Raw genomic sequence first — 27406 nt, 5'->3', positions numbered from 1 at the left:
ACGAGAATTGTGAGTTCAACTCCAGTCACTGAATTGTCTCACCATTTCAGTTTTAGTTGCTGCCATGTTCATCTTGAAAAGGATTCTCATTCATTCTCAGGCATATATGTTCTGAAATGTTGTTACTGTCGTGTTGTTTATGGTTCATTGTAACAAGTGATTTCTTATTCAGACAATTTTATTTGAGACTGAAGTATCTTGATTCCTGGTCAAGTCAGTAATGGTCCACTGCATGACATCAGCAATAATAATAATAATAATAATAACAAAAAGGCTGGTTTTTCGTTGTCAATGACAGTCTGTACCTTTCTAGTTCTTTGACACTTCGGGGGAGGAGATTGCATGGCATAACCAGCTCAACAGTTGGAAGAAAGGACGTACGTCACTTATAAGTCTTACGCTTTTAGACCCAACTGTCTGCCTCAACAAGTCAAGACTTACTGTATAAAGCAAAAAGGCAGTCGCTAGAAACTCGGTTCTAAGTCAATCCACCCGAAGCCAAGAGCCGAACAGGACCTTTATCGACGAGGGAGCAGCAGCAGCAGTAGCAGAGCAGCTGAGCAGCAGCAGCACAGTCCCGTCGCACAAGGACGATGAATTCCCTTCCATGGATCGTCAAGCTGAGTTATGGCGTCGGCCACGTGTTCAACGACCTCTGCGCCTCCATGTGGTTCTCTTATCTCCTCATCTTCTGTGAGAAGGTAAGCTGGTGGTAAACAGACATTTGAGTACTTCTCCTAAAATCAGGTACCAAAACCACAACATTTTTTCAAAAAACTAAAAATTAATTTGATTAATAAAATGTTGGAGATCCTCTCAGGTACAATAATGTCTCGATGCTTCCGATTAACAATGGATATTAGTGGATGGACAGGCTGGTGAATTTTGAGAAATTAATTAGTGGCAGTTGTGTTCCCGACACTGGTAATGGCCATCTTAGATTCGATCGATATCTAAAATGGCTGACTGTTTTCAACTGTAACGGTAGAAGTGCAGTAGCAGCCGTAGATTCCCTCTGTGCACTAAATGTAGTTGCTATATATAAGTTAAAAAGTTCACGACATCGATGAATGTAGCCACTACAGACTGGAGGAATAGGTATTTGTTTCGATTAAAATTGCCGAAAAACATAACACATCCTAACCTAACCTTAATTTACCTTGCTGTACCCAGGGTAAATATTTTACATAGTTCTGCCCGAATCTGCTGTCAACCATTTATATACACACATATATATATGTAGACATCGAACTACAAATGCCCTTTAATATCTAATTCGCTCTACCTCGGAATTAATTTATTTACATATTAGCAAAAGCCACTGGGAAAGTTTAAAAAAGAAAAGACAGAGTTCCAAGTAGTTTTGTGTTGTAACAACATCTTCCGAAGATGTGTTGAGTACACGAAACTACTTGGCATTCTTTCATTTCTTTTTGAATTTTACCAGTGGCTTCAGCTAATAAACAAAATCACGGGCTTACTTTTGTGATTTCTTAGTTTATTTTCATATATGTTAACCGAAGGGGAATTTTTAGTCGATAAGAAGAAATTTGTTGGCTCACGGGCACGAACCATTGAACCCAACAAATTTGTTGGTTTCTATGGTTCGTGCCTGTGAGCAGACAAATTTCTTATCGACTAAAAATTCCCCTTTGGTTAACACTATATGGTCTGGGCCGAAAATATGATATATCCGAGGTAGAGGGAATTAGATATCAATTGGACATTGTTGCTCGATGAATGTAATATGAATCATGGGTAATGGGGATATGACTACATACATACATACATATATATATATATATATATATATAGATATATATATATATATATATATTATATATATATATATATAGCGAGAGAGAGAGAGAGAGAGAGTGTTAAAGTGACACTTTTGGAGTCTCTAATCTCCCTATGAACGGAAATATGTATATATATAATCCTTGGATACCAGTTAAAAAAAAGAGAGAGACAGAGAGAGCAAACTGGAATTCGTAGCCAGCGAAAAGGGAACAACCGATAGCTGCTTCTCCCTAAACGAATCCCAAGGAGTTCGGTTACTGTCTGCCGGCGGCGGCCCGGGAGTCGCGTGACTGCTGTTGGTAGAGCTACGAGTGGCTGCGGCTCTGTAGACCTTGATGCTAACATTCGTCTTCCTGCTGTTTACGATATGCAATTCTCAGTAGTTGCAGAGACGATAAGATGCTACTTATAAACGCTGTGCATCATTGACTTTATTCTTTTATGTAACTTATAGTTCAAATGACGTAACGAGCGTTAGTGGTTAGTGGCTCCCAGGGCAGACTTGGGAAACGCAGCCCCATTCTCGTGCTAAAAAGTACTAAGTGGTGAAAATAAAGAAACATATTTTAATGAAGCCTGAACATCTCTGTCATTTATTTTATGTCATAAAGTTAAAACAAAAACAACACGGCATATTTACAACGGATCCCTACGAGCTTGTTGGAAGCGAATTCGCTAATAACGACATCAAAGTGCAACTGATTAGTAAATCTAGAATTATGCCAGACCAGACCTGCTCAAAAGATGCTACAGTGGCCCCTGTCTCCCCGCCCCCACATCAGACAGTGCCCCACCCTTTAGTTACGCCACCGGTTCTGTTAACTATGTTAAGTTCTTAAAATGATCTGTATTCATATGATACTCTCTGCTCACTCTGTTTTCTGTTTGATTCATTCAGGGTCAGTCTCTGTCTCCATTGGAATACAGCTTTGCAAGATGAGAGTGCTTTAGTCTTGTTCCCTGTGAATGATTGCGCATTATGATTCATAACGTCTGCCTCATTAATAGTACTATTTCTGTCTGTTTTAGCTTCCAGTGAAAACCTGAGCAAGAACATCTCTCAAACATCGTTCTCAACAGGTCCCTTCGTTCGACCCCATGATGGCTGGTCTGGTGCTCCTTCGTCGGTCAAGTAGCAGACGGCCTGAGTACCCCTTTGGTGAGGATATTTTCCGACAAAGAAAACAGAATCCTGTGTGCGCCAGATACGGTCGCCGGAAAGTCTGGCACTTGGCTGGTAAGGTGACCTGCTCATTTTGCTTCGTTTCTTATTTAGAGCTTCTTTTTCGTTACTTTTCCATTTCGACATATTAGTAGAGGCTGGGTTGTCTGACTCTTAATCAGTCATTAAATCACACAAATACAGGGTATGGAAATAATTGTAGTTTATGAGGAATCCTTCGCTGTCTTTTTTTTTTTATATTTAAGGTAGATAAATGTAGAAATGTCTTCAATTAAAAGTTAATAAAGTTTTGAATTAAAAGCGATTATTGAAGATATCAGATTTCGCGTGTGATGCTCAATTTAGTATTATGGTCCAACACTGACTGTCACGTATAGAAAGAACCATTCTTCCCGGGGTGGTGCGAGGGACATGTCCGAGCCGTTATCATCCTCATCTCATCTACTACATCTGAAACGTCCGTTATTTTCTTACATGTCATTATTTCTCACTCTGTCTTGCAATGGTCGAGAGAAAATGAGGTACAACAATGTATAAAACAGAAGTTTAAACGATTTATTAAAAATTTGGTTTTCCATAAAATGTATGTTTCATCTCATCCAAAACTACCCAACTGGACAAATAGATGATTCATTCCCAATTTCATGGAAACTGAGACCATTTTTTTTTTGTTTTTTTTTTTTTTTTCACCATTGCAGGCACCATTCTGGGTTGCCCTGACTTTCCCATTCATCTTCAACTCCTGCTTGGGATGCAAAGGCACGAACCAATGGACCCAATTTGCATATTACGTGTCCTTCGTGTGCGTGCGTCCAGATCTCTCATCTGGCCCTCATACCCGAACTCTCGATGGAGAAGCGCCAGAGGACTGAGCTGAATTCCATTAGGTACAGGCCAAGAAGATCGAATCATGTTTGACTTCACCTTACATGTCTCCTTTCCTCATTTTTACTCGTCCATTGTGGTCTGTACTTAGGCTTATGTTAATCTTACTTCCTTGGTTTACGCCTCTCGTTATATTCTGGTGCCGCCCCCTGGTTTTTTTTCCATTCTTTCTGGATATGTTGGAATGAGCCTTGACCCTGTGGTCAGATTCAGTCCTGTACCATCATATGGTTTGGGTAACGTTCTTAAAGAGACATGCGTAGCTTAGGCCACAGGATTTGTGAAACCGTGGAGTTGTGTGGCCAGGACAGTCACAAAAATTATGGGGACCGAATCCGTAAAACGTTCTTTTAAGTGAACTAACGGGCAACTGGGGCCATTCCTTTTTTTTTCGTTTTACTATAGCAAACAAGATCTGCTGTCTGCAGTGGTTTGGCATATAATTCATTATTGTCAAATATACAGTTTATGTCAAACTTTAAGAAAATTTTTCTTACGAAACATTTCGTAAATTCCAGAGCGTTTTTGTCAGTGCCACAGGAGTTCATTATGCAAGATTTTCTATGCAATGCCTTTTTCACATGAATGAATAAGAAGTTTACAGGGATTTATTTTCAGTACAGGATTCCAAAGAACTGGGAGACCGAAGTGGAAAAGATAGAGTAACCACAGATGCCAGATAGATACATAACACAGTTTGTTGAAGGACAGTATCTTTATACTACATAAATATTTGTTAAGTAAACGCTAAATGTGAATTAGCCACTTGACACTTTTGAACTTATGAGCAGCAGTATTCATGATTGTTGCTGCTCATTAGTTTACGAGTGTCCACAGTTTAACAACTATATATGTATGAAAATATTGTCCTTTATTTTACGGTGTCTGTATCTAATTTGCATCTTTGTATTCTGTCCCTTCCACTTCGGCTCCCTGGGGAGTATGTCAGCTCCTATTATTAGTTTCTCCTTCTCTCTCGCTGTTCTAATGGCAGCCTCAAACTCTGTAAATATTTCTTTGGTGCTCTGTAAAACGTTGCTTAAGGTTCCTTGTAGTCCCCTCGGCCCCCCATAGCTGGCAACCCCTTCATTCCTCTTACTTTACCTCCGTTCATATTCTCTTCCTTCCATCTTACTTTCCACCCTCTCTTAACAATCGTATCATAGTGCAACTGCGAGATTTTCCTCCTGTTACACCTTGAAGGCCTCATTTTACTCATCAATTTCCTTTTTGGCACTGGATGACCTCATAGGTCCAGTGCTTGGCCTTTAGCCTAAAATTTTATATTCCAAAAGCAATTCCTATTTTCCACTTAGGATTCCCAGTTTCATTGGAAGCCTGCTCAGAAAGGTAATGGTCTTCTCGTCTTTATCTGTACGACTGTGTTTGGCAGTAATAATACTGGTAAAAGCATATCCCTTATAAAAAATAAACAATGTGATTCCTGCAACAAACATTCAGGTTATCATTTCTCGTTTTTCTTCAGATTTCCTCCCAATCTCCCTTTCACTCATACGGAAATAATGTCTCACTAGCTAGTACTTTTTTTAAAATCAGGCTTCGCTGTTAAACTGGTGACTCAAAGCTAGAAAACAATAAGCCGAAACCAAGATAGCAAGATAGCCCCACATACATTAGTTAAGAGTGAGAAAATAGACGTTTCTCAACAATCTTTACAAAGTTGCTTGTCATTAGCAAGCAATAAAAATCCCAAGTAGGCAATAGCGCTAGACTAAGTAAACGACGACTGGTTCATTGGAAGAAAGCTCATGTTTAATCAGCTCTCCTTTCGTTGCAGGTACGCCTTTACGGTGCTGTCGAACCTGATCGTCTTCGCAGTGACCCTCCTTGTGCTGAAAACGGGTTCAGACAGCAACATCGATGACCCAAGTCAAAGGGTTATCAGGCAACGCCAACTGCACGGCACAGGGCGACGGGGCTGGACTAGTCGCTGCTGAACCCGTCGAGAAACCCTGTTACTTGGATACTATTGGACCCGAAGATGTGGGGAAGTTTCATGTGAGTCTGGGTGCCTCTCAGGCTCTGTCTTCAGCAAGAGTTCAGTTGCTTTGCAAGTTGTTTTATCAATGTGTTGTTTTGTCGGTGTCTGTCTTGTCTGGGTGTGTTTATTTTTAGTTATACATATATGTATACACATAGTATATATAAATATATATATATATATATATATATATATATATATATATATATATATATATATATATATATATATATATATATATATATACATACATATATATATATATATAGTATATATATATATATATATATATATATATATATTATATATATATATATATATATGTGTGTGTGTGTGTGTGTGTGTGTGTGTGGGTGTTTGTATCTACGTTTGAACATTCACCATGCTACAAACTGCGCATGGGCCGTCATGAGTGAATACAACTTTATGACATACATTTTATTATTCTTTCTTTACTGTTTTTAAATTGTGCATAGCAATCAGTTTTGCTTACCATTTAATGCATTCCATCATCATCTGTTATGCAGGTTATGTTTATTTTTTTATTTTTGGCGTACGTATTATTATCATGGCACATTTAGTTTTTTTAGTTAAGGAAACAAGTAACAGAAAAAAGAGAAAGCAAAAATTCCATTTCAGGAATTGGGTGAGCATCTTATATTAGTGTTTCTACTGTGCCTTTTTCGTTTTCAGATTGTATCATATATTTCGACGTTGGCACAATGTGATAGATTTTGAAATATACGGAAAAAGAAACTAGTGACCCTTGAACACACACACACACACACACACACACACACACACACACACACACACACACGTGTGTATTAAACATTATATTTCTGTGATATCAGTTTCTTGGAAAACGGAAGTTCTCTTTGTGCGATGTGGCGTTGAGTGATTGTGTAATGAAGCAGTTCAATCGAAGTACCAGTAGAGGAATTTAGTGGTCCTTTGCACAGGATCCACATTTGAACGTAAAGGCGAAGCTGAACTTTGGAACTCCGAAAGACTCACGAATTTGTGAAAATTAAATATAATATTCTCCTTTTCAGAATGTGGCTCTGATCTGCATGGCTGTCGGTCTCATCTTCTCAATAATCTTCCATTTCGGAGTGAGGGAACAATCCTTCTCCAGGGCCCAGATCCAAATGGACGAGAGGGGAAGGCGGAGGAAGGGAGGAAGGTTCATGAACGAAGAAGGTGATAAAGAAGCAGGAGAAGGAGAAGAAGAAGAAGAAGAAGAAGAAGAAGAAGAAGAAGAGAGAACCGAAGATACTATTGTTCTGGTGGAGAAGGTTTCCTGCCGTCGAATGAGAATCCTCGATTGGTTTAAGGAGGCGCCCTTCTACCAGATTGCTGTGCTCTATCTAGCAACCAGCTCTACGTCAATCTGTACCAGTAATACTACTATTATGATGCTTCGTGCACGCCCACGGGTTCCTTCCTTTGCGTGTGTTCACACACTCAGTGACTGACTGGTGGAAGATCTTTGATAACCTCCCAAGGGGGTTCCTAAGTCCTGTTGCTCATTGTGTGCAATAATAATAATAATAATAATAATAATAATAATAATAATAATAATAATAATAATAATAATAATTTCAGTTAAGGGTCAAATGCAGAAAGGCGTAGTAGATACACTACAGAACTCATCGTTTAGATACACCAACTGAAAAGTTATAATAATGAACGCTGACACCCAATCGTTGCTAATAACGATATATGTTATTGTTACCTTTCTCTCTCTCTTTCTCTCCCTCTCTCATCTCTCTCTCTCTCTCTCTCGTCTCTCTCTCTCTCACACACACACACCACACTCCCACACATTATATATATATATATATATATATATATATATAATATATATATATATATTATATATTATATAATATAGTATCTATATATATATATATATATATATATATATATATATATATATATATATATATATATATATATTATATATATATATATATATATATAATATATATATATATATATATATATATATATATATATATATATATATATATATATAATAAAAATATATATATATATATATATATATATATATATATATATATATATAAAATATATATATATATATATATATATATATATATATATATATATATATTCAATTTTTTTATAGATACCATTAACTTTATTAGACCTCGAGTACTTCTATTCAAAATAGTTGAGGACTTTTTCCAAAATCAAGTGTTTCACTATACTTTTATGTCATCCAACGATGAAAACTTATGTATGTACAAATTATCCAGAATCAAGACTACGACATCTCACTTTGCATCAAACCTATTATATTCCTAAAGCTTCAAAGAAATAATTGATAGGTTTGGTTCATCATTTCCTCAAAAACGTCATTTTAGAGTTCTCCTTAAACTGTCTCTTAAAATTAAGAATTTATTGCATGATTTCAGACAGATTGAAGTATTTACATTCTTCCATATTTCATCCGGAATCAAGAATGCCATCTTGATAAAGGATTCGTTATTTATTTTCTCAGGTTCTATATTCCACTTTACGTTATGGAGGACGCTAAAACTGGACGAGACTTTCATCGCCACGGTTCCGTTCGCTATGTTCCTTGGCGGATTTCTCAGCTCCGTCACCATGAGACACATTGATACACAAATTGGAAGAAAGGTAGTACCTGCATTTCACCCTTCTGGCTATGACCTTTGTGATGTTTGTTGTTATTTTTCATTCTCAGTAGGCAAACTTGGCTGCTTTTTTTCATATATATCAGAAACCTGATAGTGTGTATTAATTCATTACCTTTCAAGGCTATGAAGAATCTTATCTTGTGAGCTCATTGTAGAAGAACGCATTTTAAAGTTTCAAGTTCTTCATGTGTCCAATCCTTGGTACTCAGCAGGCAAGGTCCAACTTAGCCTAACAACAAATGCAACGGTTATGATTATATTCTGAGAACACAGCGCTCTTTCAACCGCCATTCTCCACTGACCTCATCAACGCCAAATTTTGTTACAGCGTTCTTTTGCAGCCGGCTGCATCGTAGGTCTAGGAGGATGTCTATGGGTGTGGCTGGGAGAAGGAAGCAGCTACGGTCAATGGGGCATATTCGCTGTGGCAGCTGTTTTGGGCATCGCTGGGGTTCCACTTTGCTCATCACATCGCTGTCTTTCACAGCGGATCTCAATAGGGGATATTGTGGAGGGAGCTGCGTTCGTCTACGACTTCATGAGTCTCACGGACAAGATCTCCAATGGCGTCATCGTCATGTTGATTCAAGACTTCAATCCTGATGAGTAAGTGCGTCTCGGATTGTTAGATTACTTTTGAATAAAGGTCGCTCTGCTCGTGCCCAGGCCACTTTTCAGCCTCTTCTGGCTTGCTTCGCCTTCTAGATATGACGCCACCTCACCAACGAGAGAGCCTAGTCGCACTTCTCGAATTCCGACCTCAGAATAAAGCCCGTTTCGTTGAAAAACCATGTGTATCTCTTTGACACACGTTATGATTGACGTACATGACAGTTAGTTGACCATGGTAGATCGCAGGCAAAGCAAAATGAGTCACGGGGCACGAATTTTCTATAAGAACTTAAGGGAACCAGAAAGCTATGTTAGATTAACATCAACCGTTCATGTGATGTCTGGGCCAGTCCCTTATGACGCTCCTGATTGGGTGTTGATAAGCCAATCACAGGGCTGGAAAGTGGAAACTCTCAGTCTCTCGAGAGAGCTCACCATAGGTAGGCTGTATGTTTCACCTCACTCCGGAGGGACTACATCTTTCAAAAGTATCTCGAGAGAGACTGAGAGTTTCCAGCCCTGTGTGACTGGCTTATCATCAGCCAGTCAGGAGCGTCGTAAGGAACTGAACTAGACATCGGATGCACGGTTGATGTGAATCTACTCATAACCCCTTCTGAGTAAGATAAAAACATAGTATAAAGTATATACACTATATATACATGAATATGTGAATATGTGTACAAATATATAATGTATGTATTTTTATATGTACGTATATATAAAGCGTACATGTAAGTATGTCAGGATACCGAAACTCGCATCTCAGAAAACTCAAATAGGTAAATGACAAATTGTAAAAATCTCAGGTTATTTCAGCCTCCATCTGTGAACCTTCTTTGTAAACTGTTATACAAACACTCTCTACGCTTCGCAATTTCCATGTCTGAGTTTCACGGTATCGGTCTTCTCTATCCATCTTTTTGCAATAATTTCAATGGTTAAATCGCTCATATGTCCTCTGAACTACATAATACCTTATCAACAGACATACCCTATTTGACTTTTCTAAAGATACAAGTTCCCGTATTCAGACATTTGGACACACACACACACACACATACATATATATATATAGATATATATATATATATATATATATATATATATATATGTATATATATATATGTATATATATTTATATGTATATATATATATATATATATATACTATATATATATATATGTAATAGCGTGGCACAGTGGGTCGTTTATTCCAAAAGACAATAACTAATAATACTTAAGAAAAAAGGCACGAAACGGTAATAAGGAAGAAAAGGGAAAGGGAAAGATAATGATTTTTTTTCTTAGCGAAGGGATTTTGTTACTCCAAACATTAGGCTTTTAGCCATTAGACATCTGGTTTTCATCTCCCCCAAAAAGACCTCTGTCCGTACCAGAGATTATGGGCGACGAAGGATATCGCCCAGGCATATTCGAGAAATTGGAAACTACTCTCATTAGCGCCTATGACTAATCGCCGTTCCCTTCGTGAACAGGTCAGAGAGAGCCATCTGGCATACGTTAAAAAGGAATTCTATGACCCGTTGTTCAAAGAGGGAAGTACCAAATTCTTAAAAGCTCCACCCTCCCAAAGGTAGGCCTCTAGTATCGACGAATCAAAAGCCATGAGTGTTGGTCATAAGACAGCCAAAAGAAGTATCAACGAATGACCTATGAGGTTACCAAGGGATACGCCCTAAGAAGCCAGGACATGAAGAAGGAGGCGTATACAAATTCAAAGCCTACGAATTACTGTAGAAGACCTGACAGGAAGGCGGTCTCGTATGAAGTTAGTAGCCACTAAGAGACAAAAAGTCTTTCAGAAAATGCCACACCCAGTCAGAATCCAAAAATCCAAAGGCGGGGCTAAGGAGATTTCAACTGAAACAAAAAGGCTGAGACAGAGAGAGAGCAGGCAGAAAAGAGAGCAGAGAAAAAAGGGGCGGGGGAACAGAGAAGCCGAAGAGAGAGAACAAACCGGGGAGCCTGAGGGGAGAACTGCAGTGGCATGGCCTTGTGAAAACAGAGAAAGACAGAAGAATCCCCAGAAGAAGAACAGGTGCAAAAGTGTGGTGTGCGAAGCAATCAAAGACAGTGAAAGTGACAATCAATACTCAGTAAAATTCCCTCGTGCCTATAGACTCGTAATTGCAACAAGTGCCAATTAAGTTTATCAGTCGGAAAGCCCAGTAACTCAGAAGGTGGAAAAACTTTATAAGTACCCCAGCGAAGAATAAACCTATGTTAAGAAAATATCAATCTTCATTTCTCATCCAAAACGATAACCCTTTTTGCTGGTTTCAATATCATGAGCTTTCAGCAAGGTAAGAAAAATTTATATAAGTCTAATTCTCCAAAGTACAGCCTCCACGGCACACGTTTTACCTTAGATCTGTGCAAAGAAGTAAGTACCGTCACAGATTTATTGTGGCAGAGCGGTGGGATACGATGAGATAAAAGATTGATATAGTGACCAAGAAATTAATTGGAGGTCGACGTGGTAAGGATAGGAAGAGACAAAAGAGACAGCAAAGAAATGGTGATTAGCGACGTGATACGAAGACACGAATGACAGTTAAAAACAGCGGCAGCAAAACAGAATCAAAAGTTTAGCGTCGGCATAAGAGATTTCAATCCATTCACGCCACTCGAAAAAGAAACTTCTCCCTAAGACAGTACCAGTGTTTCCCAAATACAAAGACAGTTACGAGTTGTAACAATAAAAGCGCAACAAAAAAAAAAAACAAAAAAAAAAAAAGCCACCCACACTGCGAAAAAAAAAAAAAAACTCCATCCGAACCGAAAGAACAAGATATCGAAAAGCGTAAAGAATATATCAAGAGGAAAGAAAACATAATCCCGAAAACGCAACCGTTCAAACGCAATAACCTGCTCTGAGAGGAAAGAAGAGAGAGAGAGAGGTCCCCTTTCCTGAAGAGAGAGAGAGAGAGGGGGAACCAACACATCATTCAACGCGCTGGTAGGCGAACGCAAGCGGTCAGACGTAACCCCAGATGTCGAAGACGACGAAAGAAGATAAGTCCAAATAAATGTCCCCACACTTACATAACATTAAAACTCTATTAAAAGTAAATTACGCGATTAACATTTCAGTTAGACAATTTCTGATATTTCAAGATTAAAAGATTTTCACACTGAACCTTTTTTTTTTTGGGGCAACGAAACTCTATATTTCTTCATTTTACTAATTATAACTAATCAGCTACTAAGACCTTTTCCCGAACATTTGTATTTACTAACGCCAATAACTTTAAATTTTAATTTGAATTTTGATTGTGTCATTTTATTATTTTTTTTTGTGATTTTGGTTGTTTTGTGATTTCTTGTACTTGTTTTTTTTTTGTTTTAGTATTTGCTTTTTACTTGTTACGTCGAATGAATGTTTACTTGTTTTTATTTTGGTTTGTTTAGGATAACAAGGGCAATTCACGGGAGGTCTCTCGTTAGCGTACACTTTATGGTCAGTTCAGTATCGTTTTTACCAGTACTGTTAAGAGGGTTTTTGTTGTTGTTTAAGAATCGCTTACCGGTAACGTAAGACTTTGAGAATATTTCTGGGGAAAGATCTTATATTTTTTTGGTGATCGAATACTTAAGTAAAAACAGTTTATTGTCATTATCATTATTTTCTTTTTGGGATATTACTGTCATAACTTTGATACTTTTAATGATACTCAGTACTTCAGAAAATTTCCATTAACGAGTCGATGGTCAAAGGGAGACCGACTCCTTATCAGAAAACGTAAGATCGCCTGTGTACTCACGAGAAAGTCAAAACAAGGGAAAGTTAACCATCGCCGGAAGGTGCAACAGTCCGCGAATTCGAAACGCAGCAGTAACTGGGAACACATAAGGGACATGTGATTAATCACATAGCTAATTTTTGCGGAAGAAAGAACGGTCAGTTAGCTTGTAACTTAGAGAACTGGATAGGAGCAAGTGGAGACACGGCCTAGATAGCATAACGGGACAAGATAGAGAAAAGCTTATTGAAGCCAAGAGTTATCTTGATTTGGAAGCCGGAGGAGACTTAGAACGATACGTCCACTCCGAGACTTACCGAGATCTTAAGAATTGGGAAGAATTGAAACGGTATTTTAGGAAGGTTTATTCCACAGTTTGGTGAAAGAGATCCAGTTACTAGCTTGGCAAGGGATAGTGCGTCAATTTAAGTTAGACGAAAGACGTTATCAAGAGTTTAGCTCTCAGTTGTATAACAATATGAATGAATGGGTGGGGTAACTTCATGGAATCCACAGGTTGGATAGAGGTAGAAGGAAGCAAGCAAACAAAAAAAATGCTAATGAGTCATGTTAAAAAAATATTTAGACTAGCAATAATGATTGGAAGCCTGCCAACGGAAGTTATTGCAAGGATGACCCGTAAGTGGATGACATCCGATGATGTAGCAGAGATTGAGAGGAGGGAAACAAAAATCCTAGGTAGAAGACCTGAAGGGAATCCTATATACAGACCTTTAGTCGCTATAGGACAAAAGAAAAGGGTCCAAATAGATCTAGGACACCATCTAGAAATCAGAATAAGATGCCAGGTAAATCTTCTCAAGGAGGATTTTCGACAGTCACGTGTTATAACTGTCAGAAGAGAGGACATTATGCCAGTGACTGCCGAGGGGATGGCCTTCTGTCCTTTCCATAAGAGAACAGGACATAGTGCTCGAGAATGCAGAAATAAATTTGTTTCAACTGCTAGAAGTAGATCTCAGTCGAGAGGCAGAGATAGAAACAATAGTCAACTCTCCCCCCAGTAGAGGAAATAGAGATTCAGCTCCAAATAGATATGCTAATCAAACAGCAAGCATAGGTTATCAATCAGTTCAGTCAATGTCAGACGACGCAATGGGAAATTTTCTGCTTACTGGTACAATGAATCTTCCTCTATAACAGAGAGAACGTCCGAATGTCAAGGCTAAGTCAAGCTACACAGGTTAGCAAAGTTGATGTAGGGAATGAATATATTATAGACCATTATTTCCAGCACATGTCGGTCTAGAGAAACCTATTGTTACATTCTTTGATACAGGTAGTCCTAAGAATATAATGTCAGAAAAGGCGTATCGTTTGGTTATTTTTCTCACTTAAGATTGAACACAGCGGTAGATTGTAGAATCACAGACGTCCAGGGTAATGATATCCACGTAATTGGACAGTTAGATTTTCCATTTAGGCTAGGAAGAATTGCTCTAAGAGAAAATGTTCTGGTAGCCAGAGATATACAATTAGCTTTTGCTCATTTGCTGATAGGTTATCCAACTATGGCTAGACAAGGGATAAGCATTGATGCCCCTAGAGAACAACTAGTAATTGAAAACGGTCATGAGATTTCTAGAATACCAATATGCAAGTCAATTAAAAGAACCCAGACTCAAGAGAATCCCCACGTTGAAAGGTATCTTAAAGAAGGATAAGACAGAGGGAAGATATCCAGAATGCATCACGAGTTCACAACAGATCATTAACCTCTTAGAATCAAATCAATGCACTTATTAAAGTTAGAAAGGAATTAAGACTTAAACCAGGAGAAAGTACTGGGTAGAATGTACAGTAAATCCAATTTTTGAAGGAAAGGAAATTTCTCGCGCTTACTGAAAAGTCGCAAGTAAATGGAATACATTATTCTTCTAGTTTACATGAAGTCAGACAGGGCAAAATAGCGTTACAGATTACGAATAACAGAGGAGGAAAGGTTAAATTAAACACCAGTACAGAGATAGCCGTAGCAGAAGTATACTCCATACCTATACAGAGTTGTAGAAAGGGAAACGGTAGCCGCGATCCGTAAAGGAAATGAAAATTACGCGCAGGACATAAAACTGAGAAGAGCTAAGATAGGATCTATTTAAAGGACATTAAGGAAAACCCATGTTTAGAGAGAATTCATAGACTATTGTGCGAATATAATGATATAGTCGCTCTAGACGGCGACACCTTGGGAAATACACGCGAAATAACGCACAAGATAGACATTCATTAAACACCAAGCCAATTTACATACCAGCTTACAGAGTAGCACATTCCCAGAAGGAGATCATTGAAAGAGAAGTACAAAGAATGAATAGGCAAGGAATAATAGAACCATCTAAATCCCCATGGTCTTTTCCACTTTTGCTAGTTCCTAAAAGGGACAAAACTTACAGAATAGTTGTGGATTTCAGAAAATTGAACCAAATTACTGAAATGATCCTTATCCAATGCCGTCAATGCGAGATCTAATCGCACTATGAGGGTCAAGAGATTACTTCACCACAATAGATTTATTGCAGGGATTCTTGCAAATCCCTCTAGTTACGAAGAAAGCAAACCTTTGACTGCTTTTCCACTAGTAACGGCAGATACCAGTATGTAAGAATGCCTTTGGTCTAAAGTCAAGCCCGGTAATCTTTTGTAAAGATTAATGGATAAAATTTTGGGCGATTTACTAGGCAAGGACGTACACTGTTACATAGATGATTTGGTAATAGCAACAGACACTATAGAGGAACACATAGACTTAGTCAGAGAAGTCCTAAAGAGATTAAGAAAAGCCAACCTGAAGCTTAAACTAAAGAAATGTAACTTCCTTAAAAGGAATAGACTACCTTGGTCATACACTAAGTGAAAAGGGGCGTAGAAGTAAACGACTTAAAGATAAAGTCAATCAAGGAATATCCTACACCTCAGTGCAAGAAGGACGTAAAGTCATTCTTAGGTTTAGCAGGGTTTTTACCGCAAGTTCATAGGGAACTTTGCAGTCATATCCGACACCACTAACTTGAACTTTTGAAAGGAAACACGTATCATTGTATGGACAGACAAGCAGCAAGAAGCATTTGATGAATTGAAAGAAAGATTAACACATCCCCCAGTACTTAGCTTTCCAGACTTTGGCAAAGAATTCTTTTTAGCCACGGACGCAAGCCACATTGGTATAGGAGCATGTTTATGCAAAGACAAGATAATAAGTATAATGCGATAGCTTATTACAGTAGGAAATTAACGCCCTCAGGAAGTGAACTACTCAGTAACAGACCTCGAGTCTCTAGCTATTATAGACGCTTTAAAGCATTTCAGATATATCATTTTTGGTTACAAGATAACCGTGTTCAGCGATCATTCAGCTGGCAGTAGAAATGCTAAAGAACCCTAATTTTTCTGGACGAAGAGCCCGTTGGTTCATGACAGCCCAGAAGATTCAGACATAGAAGTGGAAATAAAATGTCCCTGGGGAACACGAATAAGGTAGCAGATGCATTATCAAGATATGTGTCACAAGGTGATAGTATAAATATGATAATTCAAGAAGAAGAAAAGAATGAAACAATGCAATGACGTAAATGTACTCACCATGCATTTATACAGAGGAGCTTTCCCGGCAAAATTTCATAAAGGAACAAGAAAGAGATGAAGATATAAGGGAACTGTTCAAATACGTTAGAAACGAAAGAAAACACAGCCAACAAGAATTAACCGAACTAGGTAGGAAGGTTGGATGTCCCACAGATGCACTAACGGACATAGATGGCGTATTAATTTGGATGTGTCACGAATATGACCCATTTGGTCAATTTCTAGGTGTACTGCACAAAAGGTTAGTACCTAAGAGTAAGAAACAGTCACTGAGCTAATGCACGACGATGGCATAAGAGCTCACCCAGGAAGGGATGAGACAATGAGATTAATCAAAGAATTTTCCATTAGAAAGGACATCACAAGGATGTTAGTAATTATGTGAAGAGCTGCAATACATGCAACAGCTACAAAGGAAGAACAGACAAGGAAGTACCACTAGGGAAATATCCTATCCCACAGACTCCTTTTGAAAGAGTATCTATTGATCTTATCACTAATCTCCATACCACGAGTAAAGGGAATAAGAATATACTAGTATGTATCGACGCGCTCACGAGATATACAGAGTTGGTACCACTACTAGTAAAAGTGCCAAGGATTGTGCAATCGCTCTCTTCGATAAGATATTTTGCAGATATTCTGCCCCACAGCTCATTATTTCTGATAATGGGACCGAGTTCAACAACTCGTTAGTTCAAGAAATTTGTAACGCCTTTAAGGTAGAAAAGGTAGCGATACAGCCGTATCACCCAGCTAGCAATGGCTTGGTAGAAAGGAATAACAGGAAGGTTTTAGACGTATTGCGTCACACAGTAGGACAGGATCCTGACTGGGACGTCAATTTACCTTTAGTCCAATTATCATTAAATGCAAGGCATCATACGAGTACTCAGGCAACTCCCATAAAAGTTTTGATGGGATATGGACCCAGATTACCTTATGAATGGCTGAATCCGCCAATACAGCCTAATTACTCCGAAGATTTTATGAAGATAAGAATCGGAAACTTAAAGTAATCCACAAAAGCAATTACACAAGAATCTAGAAGAAGCCCAGCAGAATATGATAGAGAAGCATCAAGAAGGATTAAGGCCTGTAGACTACAAGAAAGGGATGAAGTCTATATTAAGAAGGAAGTAAGAAGTGGTTATTAATTATAAGTTAGCCACAAAATTCAGCAGGACCATACAAGGTCGTAGACGTACAAGAACTAAGATACAGGTTAAGAAAAAATGAATAACCAAATGCTTCCACATATGCTGAATCATTAGAAGAAGAAGAATTTTGGATAAACAAGGACAAGGTCAAGAGAACCAAAGTTGAAGAATCCGAAATGACAGAGACGTCAAAAGAAATTCCAGAAGAAGGAACTAGATATAACCTAAGAAATAGAAGAGTCACTTTTCAGTGAAACAGAAGAACAAACCCACCTTAATTAATTCATCCCCATTATTCCCATGTATTTATTTGATTTCTTTGATTGCTAAGTTTACCGCCATCGGTCGACTTAGGAATAATCTTTTATTGTTGCAATTCTTACTTTAATTAGTTGGTTTGTAGCGATTTTTTTTTGGAGTTATGTGCACTAGCTTCAAATTTATTTTGACTTGAAGGGAAATATTTGGGTATGTAAAAAACGGTTCAAAGCGCAGTATAAGAATTTCAAGAACGTATAATTAAGCTTAATCGTTTCCATGAGAACATTCTTAGAAGTAAAGAATAAATAAGACGGGTTAGATAGACATTAAGAGATTTTAAGATAAAGAGAATTCGTTTCAGAAATGACTAAGATATTGAAGGGGTAATTAATTACACTTACTTTGTTCAAATCCATAAGATGTTGATTGATGAAAACTTACTAATAAGATATTAATCGATGAAGACTCACTAACAAGAAGTTAATTGATGAAGACTCATTAACAAGATAGTAGTTGTTGAAAACTTACTAACAAGATATTGATTGGTGAAAACTTACTAATTGTTGTCACAGTAGAAGAAACCTACAAGTATTAACCACTAACCGGTTCCTTTAACCGAGTTGCCAATTTTGTTGTAGTATCAAGCAGTAAAGTTATATCGTTTAATGTACTAGGTTACTCAGAAAATTACAGTAAGAATGTCCAATGAAATTTTGCATAAACACAATACACACTCTCAGTAGGAAGTCAAGGACACACTTGTTATTGCATACAAATACACAAGGATATTTTCTCCCAGGACTTGTCTCCAAGTAGCAGGTCGCAGCAAACAAGAAGCCATCAAGTGTCGTCAACAAAGAACGAAATTTATTTTTCCATAAAGAAAGACGATATCCACCTAGATAGAATAGGACTGAGGACTGAACCAATCATGTACTGTAAACTTGGATAGTTACCATTATTTTTTGCTTCTTACCATGCATTTATCTAACTTATGTGATTAAGGGCTTAAGTATGTTTAACTTTCAGTTTTCTTGGTTTTGGTGATTTATTTTGTTTGCATTTCAGTTTCATGTTTCTTAATGTGACTTACTCATATTTGAATTCAGGTTGATGATTCTTTTATTTTAATATTACTTAATCAAGTACTTGTTCATATTCATATTCAGTTTTTTTATGTTTCTCTGAATGTTACTTACTCAAGAATTTACTCATGTTTACATTCAATTTTGATTGTTGCCCTTAACGTTACTTAATCAAGGATTTGCTCATGTTTACATTCACTTTTGATGTTTTTGAGTTAAAGTTTCAATATGATTTCCAAGAAGCATAAGTTAGGAGTCCTCTTGTAGGTAGGTAATATTTGCTTCAGCTTAGATAACGCTGTCGGAGTCAGCGAGGTAGCGGGCCGAGACTGTAATAGTGTGGCACAGTGTCGTTATTCCAAAAGACAATAACTTAATAATACTTAAGAAAAAGGCACGAAACGGATAATAAGGAAGAAAGGGAAAGGAAAGATAATGATTTTTCTTAGCGAAGGGATTTTGTTACTCCAAACATTAGGCTTTTAGCCATTAGACATCTGGTTTTCATCTCCCTCCCCAAAAAGCCTCTGTCCGTACCAGAGATTATGGGCGACGAAGGATATCGCCCAGGCATATTCGAGAAATTGGAAACTACTCTCATTAGCGCCTATGACTAATCGCCGTTCCCTTCGTGAACAGGTCAGAGAGAGCCATCTGGCATACGTTAAAAAGGAATTCTATGACCCGTTGTTCAAAGGAGGGAAGTACCAAATTCTTAAAAGCTCCACCCTCCCAAAGGTAGGCCTCTAGTATCGACGAATCAAAAGCCATGAGTGTTGGTCATAAGACAGCCCAAAAGAAGTATCAACGAATGACCTATGAGGTTACCAAGGGATACGCCCCTAAGAAGCCAGGACATGAAGAAGGAGCGTATACAAATTCAAAGCTACGAATTACTGTAGAAGACCTGACAGGAAGGCGGTCTCGTATGAAGTTAGTAGCCACTAAGAGACAAAAAGTCTTTCAGAAAATGCCACACCAGTCAGAATCCAAAAAATCCAAAGGCTGGGCTAAGGAGATTTCAACTGAACAAAAAGGCGAGACAGAGAGAGAGCAGGCAGAAAAGAGAGCAGAGAAAAAAGGGGAACAGAGAAGCCAAGAGAGAGAACAACCGGGGAGCCTGAGGGGAGAACTGCAGTGGCATGGCCGTGAAACAGAGAAAGACAGAAGAATCCCCAGAAGAAGAACAGGTGCAAAAGTGTGGTGTGCGAAGCAATCAAAGACAGTGAAAGTGACAATCAATACTCAGTAAAATTCCCTCGTGCCTATAGACTCGTAATCGCAACAAGTGCCAATTAAGTTTTATCAGTCCAAGAGCCCAGTAACTCAGAAGGTGGAAAAACTTTATAAGTACCCCAGCGAAGAATAAACCTATGTTAAGAAAATATCAATCTTCATTTCTCATCCAAAACGATAACCCTTTTTGCTGGTTCAATATCATGAGCTTTCTTAGCTAAGGTAAGAAAAATTTATATAAGTCTAATTCTCCAAAGTACAGCCTCCACGGCACACGTTACCTTAGATCTGTGCAAAGAAAGTAAGTACCGTCACAGATATATATATAGATATATATAATATATATTTATATATATATATATATATATAATATATCTGTGTGTGTGTGTGTGAGTGTGTGTGGTGTAATACACCAAAATAATTGAAAAAAACAAAAAAAGCTAAGAGTTCAGACTACCTGATTAGCAATGAAATGCTTCCCACAGGAAGGGTGGTACTACCGCTACGTGATATCCTTCGCTTGCGGCTCAGCCTGCCTTCTTGGGTGGTCGTCACTCTGACGCTGACCAGATTCAAAATCGGCAACAGAAGAGGTAAGCCTTAGTACTACGGAACCTGATCTGAGGTCAGCATCCGCAGATCAGCAGAATAGACTTTATGCACAGCACCTGAGACACTTAGGAGATATAATGAGCTATTTCTCAAGTTTCTCAAACGATAATGCAATATCTTTAGAGGTTATTTGTTAACAAGAGCAACAATAGCATCAACAGCAAAAACAAGGAATCTCGTCTTCTTCTTCTTTTTCTTCTTCTTCTTCTTCTTCTTCTTCTGTGCTTAATCCTTAGTCGGGGCCACTGTTTTTTATGAGTATGTCACTTGTATCATCCTTTCATCTATTCCTTATTGGACGATACAGGTGAAATTAGATGTACCTGGTCTTCTTCAGTGACCAATGTATCAACATCGCTTTTGGCAGATTTTTGCTGTCCAAGAAAAGGTTGTAATGCATAATCCAAAAGAGTAGAATTCATTCCCAGTTATTCACGACCGAGTTGCAAGTTATAGGGACAAAATGAAGCTGAAGTTTTAAAACAACAGCGGCTTCTTCAGTCTGGCAGGTTAATTAACGTAAATAGTAAACAAAATAGACAACGCTCTCGTACCTGCAAACAAAAAAGAGCTGGTTTCGATGTCGATAAGAATTCGTATTAGTACTTTACAATGTGTTCTTTTTGTCTGGTGAATAACACTCAGTGTAGTAGCAACAAACTTTTGCATTATATTCATATTGTTGCCGTAAAAGCCGCGTTAAGCCTTCTTGTGATTTTAATATTATGAAAATGAATGATGGATATCTTTTGACTTCATTATTTTAATTGATACCTAACTGCAAAACATCTCTATTTCTTTTGTACCGTTTATGAAGACAATATTGAATTTTCACCGTTTCTTATGAGTAGATATCGAACGAAATAAATAGTATTCTAAGTCATCTCATTGTAGGATTGTTTCGTTTCCAAAATGCAGATTTTTAATGTTTTAAGTAAATATAATATTTGATTCACAACATTTCAACCTGCAACATATGGAGAATATACTATATATAAAATTAAGGAGTTAGACGAATTTGCAGGACACCAGATACTTCACAGTCCCGTTTTCTTTTTTCTGTTATATTTTTGTCTTGCTACTCTCGCACATTCCAGTTTGCTTTCAATATACTGGTTATTTTAAGAATTCCCCTAAAATAGCATAAATGTACTGTACGTACATTACAACTAAGAAAATGCGTTTGTTCAAGACGCACAGTAATTTTAGGTATAGGAACTTAATTATAGACGACGTCCATCCAGCAATACAGCTTAGACTTGGACTTGGTAGAGCTGCAGATCAGGAAGGGTCTAAGTGTGGCCTTACTTTATCAGGCAGCTTATTTACCGTCATTAGCCTGTAAAACCATTTACAGACTGAAAGCATGAGAAATTAGGTGATGGTAGTGATCATTTTTGAAATGCATTTTTATTTACATTCGCAGTTTACTCGCAAGATGAAACTTCGCCAGACCTGAGGGACGATTCTGCTCCTCTCGTCACAGACAGATTGTCTGGTTCCTCGTCTCCTTCTTCTTCGTAGCAGAAGGAAGACACCAGGACCAAAGTTCCCGAAGCATCGTCGCGACTCTACGGGGTCGGCCATTCAAACCCGAAATCGCCACAGGCCGATGGAATGAAGAATCTTTTGAACCTCGTGCATGAGGGATCAGAGCAGTTCATAGCAAAAGCATATCTATTATGATTATCTTACAAAGTTCAAAAATTACTCACCGTGAATAAAACAAGTGTGTTTGTGCGTGCGTGGGTGCGTGTGTGTCTGTATGCGAGGAAGTACCACAGGGAACTTGCAACATTGGGTTAAAATACCGGATCTTTCCTAGATAGAGTCGCTAAGGGTTTTCGATGGTCGTTATCTAGGACTAATATTTCTTGCGCGTCATTCATTATCTTTATGATATTTACCGTCTTTTGTTTATACTTTTAGGGTCATCCCCAACGGCCTTGTACTAAACATGCCGCAACAATGGATGCATAAAGGGTTAAAAATACCAAGTGTTTCTATTTCTTTGTGGTAGAGCTGCATATTAGTGGTTGGACGTCTCTGTCCTTTTGTAGTAAAGTTAAAGTGATGGTACTTATTAAATAATCTATTTTCATCATGAGTCAAAAGAGCAGGTAATTTACAAAATCGTGTTTCAAACAGACTTCCATTTTTGGTGGTTTTTGACGGTTGACTGGGGTCTAAATGTCAATTAGATACAAATGTTCGTGTTCATTTCAGTTGCTGGTCAGATTTATATAGAAATTTTATTTCATTCTTACTCAAGAGAATTTGTAGTTACCGAGTTACTCCAGGTTGTATATATATATATATATATATATATATATATATATATATATATATATATATATATACATATATCCATAATTTTATATATATTAAGCTACAAATGTCCTTTAACACCCATATTTTCATGTATGTTAATAACCGAAGGGGAATTTTTTATTTATAATAATTTCGTTCTCACATGAAAAAATTTCTCTTCGTTCAACATATATGAAAATATATTATTGTCGAGGTAGAAGCGAGTGTGCTATTAAACAGGACATTTTGTAGCTTAATGCACGTAGATGAATCACGGTGATGTTATAAAAAAATATATATATATATATATATATATATATATATATATATATATATATATATATATAATATATATATATATATATATATATAGTATATATATATACATTTATATATATATATATATATATATATGTTATATATATTGTACACTCGACAAGAGAAGTGAAGATACAGTTTTCATTAGCTTTTGTTCATCGAATTTCCCATTTGTTTTAACTGAAAAGACATAATATCGCTAAATTCACTCTAGAATGTGAAAACACACTGCAAATTATATCATATAAGTTGAACCTGCAAAACAAAACCGTTCAGATACTTAAAAACACGATATATGTCCGAAGTAATTGTTGGAATTTCTCAGATGGGGATTCGTTCATAGAGATTTGGTGGATATAATGTGAATTTCTAATTGTAGTACGATGTATCACGACGACAATATTTACTCGTTTTCCTTCATGAACGGGGATATTATTGCATCATCGTAAGTGGTGAATGCAATTATTTTAGTTTCTACAAACTCATGTTTGTATTCCAAAGCGATTAAAGTTAGCTAACGTCAATGGCAGTCAATGTAGCGACGGCTAAGGTAGGTTGAGCAAATCTAGTTGCATCCCCAACAGTGTTTTCTATGATATGAGGAGGAGCCATAGAACTTCGAGCGGGAAGCGCAAGTCACTGGATACTGGCTGTCGTAACGGACTTCACACTTTGATTACTATGACGTTGACATGGATCGAATGCTTGTTGCTGTTTACAAAGCTACTGTCTATAAACATGAATCTTTATCAAGGTTAAAGTAGCATGTCAGCTCAAAGATTTTCTGGCTATATGCTCCCATTACAAAGCAGTTCGTAGTAGCCTACAGCCCTCCACGACTGCATTTCTTTGCCGCGAGGCTTAAAGATCTCCCAACACAGCATTTTTTGCACGATATAAAACTTTAATTGTCTGTGCAATACATATTGAGTTATTTGTGGTAATAAATATTTTTTACTAAACACAGCTTTTTCGTGGATGATTTGTGGATGAAACCCGATTTTCAAAAGTAAAGACTGTATCAAGAGAGCAAGAATGACCGCAGTCTGTGTCTAAAATTTTCCACGTCTTTTTACAATCTTTGAATGCTACGGCCACTGTCGAATGGAATCAAGATTAGGGTATGAATTTCCTAGAGAATTAACTTGAATATTATGATCTTCAAATTTTATCTAGCATAGTGCAACACGATCTTGGCAGTCATATCATATCGCGCAAGCATAGGCCTATCGATAGAGATACTTAATTCATAATATTTTCTTCTGCCTTTCCCCCTCACAAGTCCGTCACTAATACTATAATTATATCTCTCTCTCGTCTCTCTCTCTCTCTCTACTCTCTCTCTCTCTCTCTCTCTCAAATATACTTTAAAATATATAATTACACTCAATCTCAAAGTAAATATAATGAAATTAAGTAGTTACAATTGGGGTGAAGCTTTCGCGTAAGCAGATTTTGCTCTCTCTCTCTCTCTCTCTCTACTTTTAAAACATTTGAAAAAATATTATCACTCAATCTTCTCAAAGTAAAAATAATGAATTAATTATCTCTATAGATAGGCCTATGCTTGTGCTCTCTCTCTCTCTCTCTCTTCCTCTCTTCCAAGTTACTTTCCCCATCTCTCTCTCTCTCTTCTCTCTCATCTCTCTCTATCTCCACTTTTGAAACATTGAAAAAATGTTATCACTTAATCTCTCAAAGTAAATATAATGAATTAAGTATCTCTATCGATAGGCCTATGCTTGCGCTCTCTCTCTCTCTCTTCTATCTCTCTCTCGCGCTCTTCGCTCTCTCCTCCTCTCTCTCTCTATCGTCATAATATTTCATTCTTCACTGTATTGTTCCTCACGATTTCCACAAGAACTGCCCAAATTTTAAAACACTTTCTCTCATTGTTTAAGATCCGTCTTCAATTACGTATGAATTTTACGTCAGTTTAGTGTCAAAGATTTAGTTATAAATAAGGTTTGACAGTAGGTTTTAAATTTTTAAAAAGGATGATCGATATTCTACCCTAAACTGACGTTAGCAAACCAACATTAACGAAAATATTATAGAGCCTGTTTTCTACATCAAAGCATAATATTAAAGGACCTCTACAGAATCTTTATGGTGTAAAGTTAATGGAAATCTAGGAAGCAACAAACGCTGATTCTGAAGCTCCGCCCCATTTCTAGAGTTGCCAGGTGTGGCATTATTGAACAATATATGTCCGAATATTAAAAAAAAAAAAACAGTATTTTAACTTTCCTTGCCGAGTGTACATTGACGGATTAACAAAACACCCACACGTGGTACAGGTAAGTTAGTCAGAAAACAATTCATTTTGTTTTAGTAACAAGACCCATATGCCAAAGGACAGTAGAAAATTAGCAAAATCCCGAAGACTACATTAAGGATTTAAGAGCCAAACACACTGGTCAAAGGCAAGGTAATTAGAAAAAAACAATACAATTTGTATTAGTAACAACATGAATTTACAAAAGTGTTCAGACAATGATGAGAAACGAACATATATAAATATAGTGAGCATGAGAAAAAGATAATAAATAGAAATGTGGGACTAATAAGTAGTAGTTAATTCATTTATTTTAAGGGCCTTCATAAACATTTTACAAATATGAGTCCAAATGGTACAATCCCAGACTAAGATTTAGGTTTTTTTAACAGTGATTTGTATAATTGCTGATTCCGATAAACTAGCAATTACAGTACTATCGCCCCAATTTATACAATTAGATTTTTTGCTTAGATGGAAAAATGGTGCATTTGAATTCTGGGCTGTTCTAACTGAATACATATGCCGCTTTATTTGTACATATAAATTTTTACTTGATTGGTCGATATAAAAAGACGGGCAATCCTTACAAGAAATTTTGTAAATAATGTTATTTATTGCCGGACTATTCTTAATTAGCATACCTTTGATGGTATTGTTATAAGAGAACACAACATTTATATTAAAAAATTCAAATATTAATTTTATGGTTTCAAATCCACGAAAGTAAGGCTAAGTACATTTTTAGGGGCTTCTTTTTAATTGTTAACAACAATATAAAACTTTTTATGAACTTTGCGATAACAAATCAGTTATATTTCCTTTCTTTTTTTGCATTCTGTTTTTCGGTTAAGGTATTGTGGACTCACAAACCACAAAGCAAGAAGAACAAATTTAAATTTCAGTGTTAAGATGGTAGTCAGAACAAAAATGTACTTATGTTAAATTATTTGTGGGTTTCCTATAATTGCTGAACTTACATTTAGTAGAGGAGCATATGTCACAAAATACCACTTCGTGGGATTTTGAATGAAGGGAAGGAGTGACTACATGGAAGACATTGCTGATATGGTCTACAATAACCTACTGCCAGGTGTTTTGGTTGAAACTGTGGCAGAGGCCCTGTATGACGTCATCAATTCAAGATGGCCGCCACTATGTAGATGCTTTTAGATTTTCATCTATAACTCGTTTTAGAGTTAACCAAAGAAAAAACGTCATCAATAATGATTTGTTTAGTATAAAAAAGCAAACAAAAAAGTACAGGAGGTTTGATTCCATAAATCCTGCGATTTGCGAGCTATACCCATTTTTTTTTTTCAACCATATAAATCCTACTTTTCATTGCATTTCCATTACTTGCTGACTTCAAAGTTATCATATGAAAAATGTAATTGAAAAATGATTTTTCTTACCGTATAAAAAAGAATATAACATACAAAGATCCATTTTTTAATATAATTATCTCCTGCAGTGTTGCCAGACATGGCTACAATCTTTTCATTCGTATACAAGTAATTACAGATTCCCCAAAAATAGCAGTTATTTATGTGTTCCATGCTTATAATTAGTTTTCCCGGGTATATTACAAATTCTAACCGT

General features: G+C 37.0%; 1 pseudogene; it reads left to right on the top strand.

Moving 5' to 3' along the window:
• The first annotated feature begins 319 nt into the window (after positions 1–319).
• The window catches only part of LOC135204552 (uncharacterized), a 72302-nt pseudogene continuing 45215 nt past the window's right edge, over positions 320–27406 (top strand).

The sequence above is a fragment of the Macrobrachium nipponense genome, chromosome 47 (genome assembly GCF_015104395.2).
Source record: "Macrobrachium nipponense isolate FS-2020 chromosome 47, ASM1510439v2, whole genome shotgun sequence".
NCBI lineage: Eukaryota > Metazoa > Arthropoda > Malacostraca > Decapoda > Palaemonidae > Macrobrachium > Macrobrachium nipponense.
Note: the sequence above shows the minus strand (reverse complement) of the source record. Positions and strands in the feature narration are given on the sequence as shown.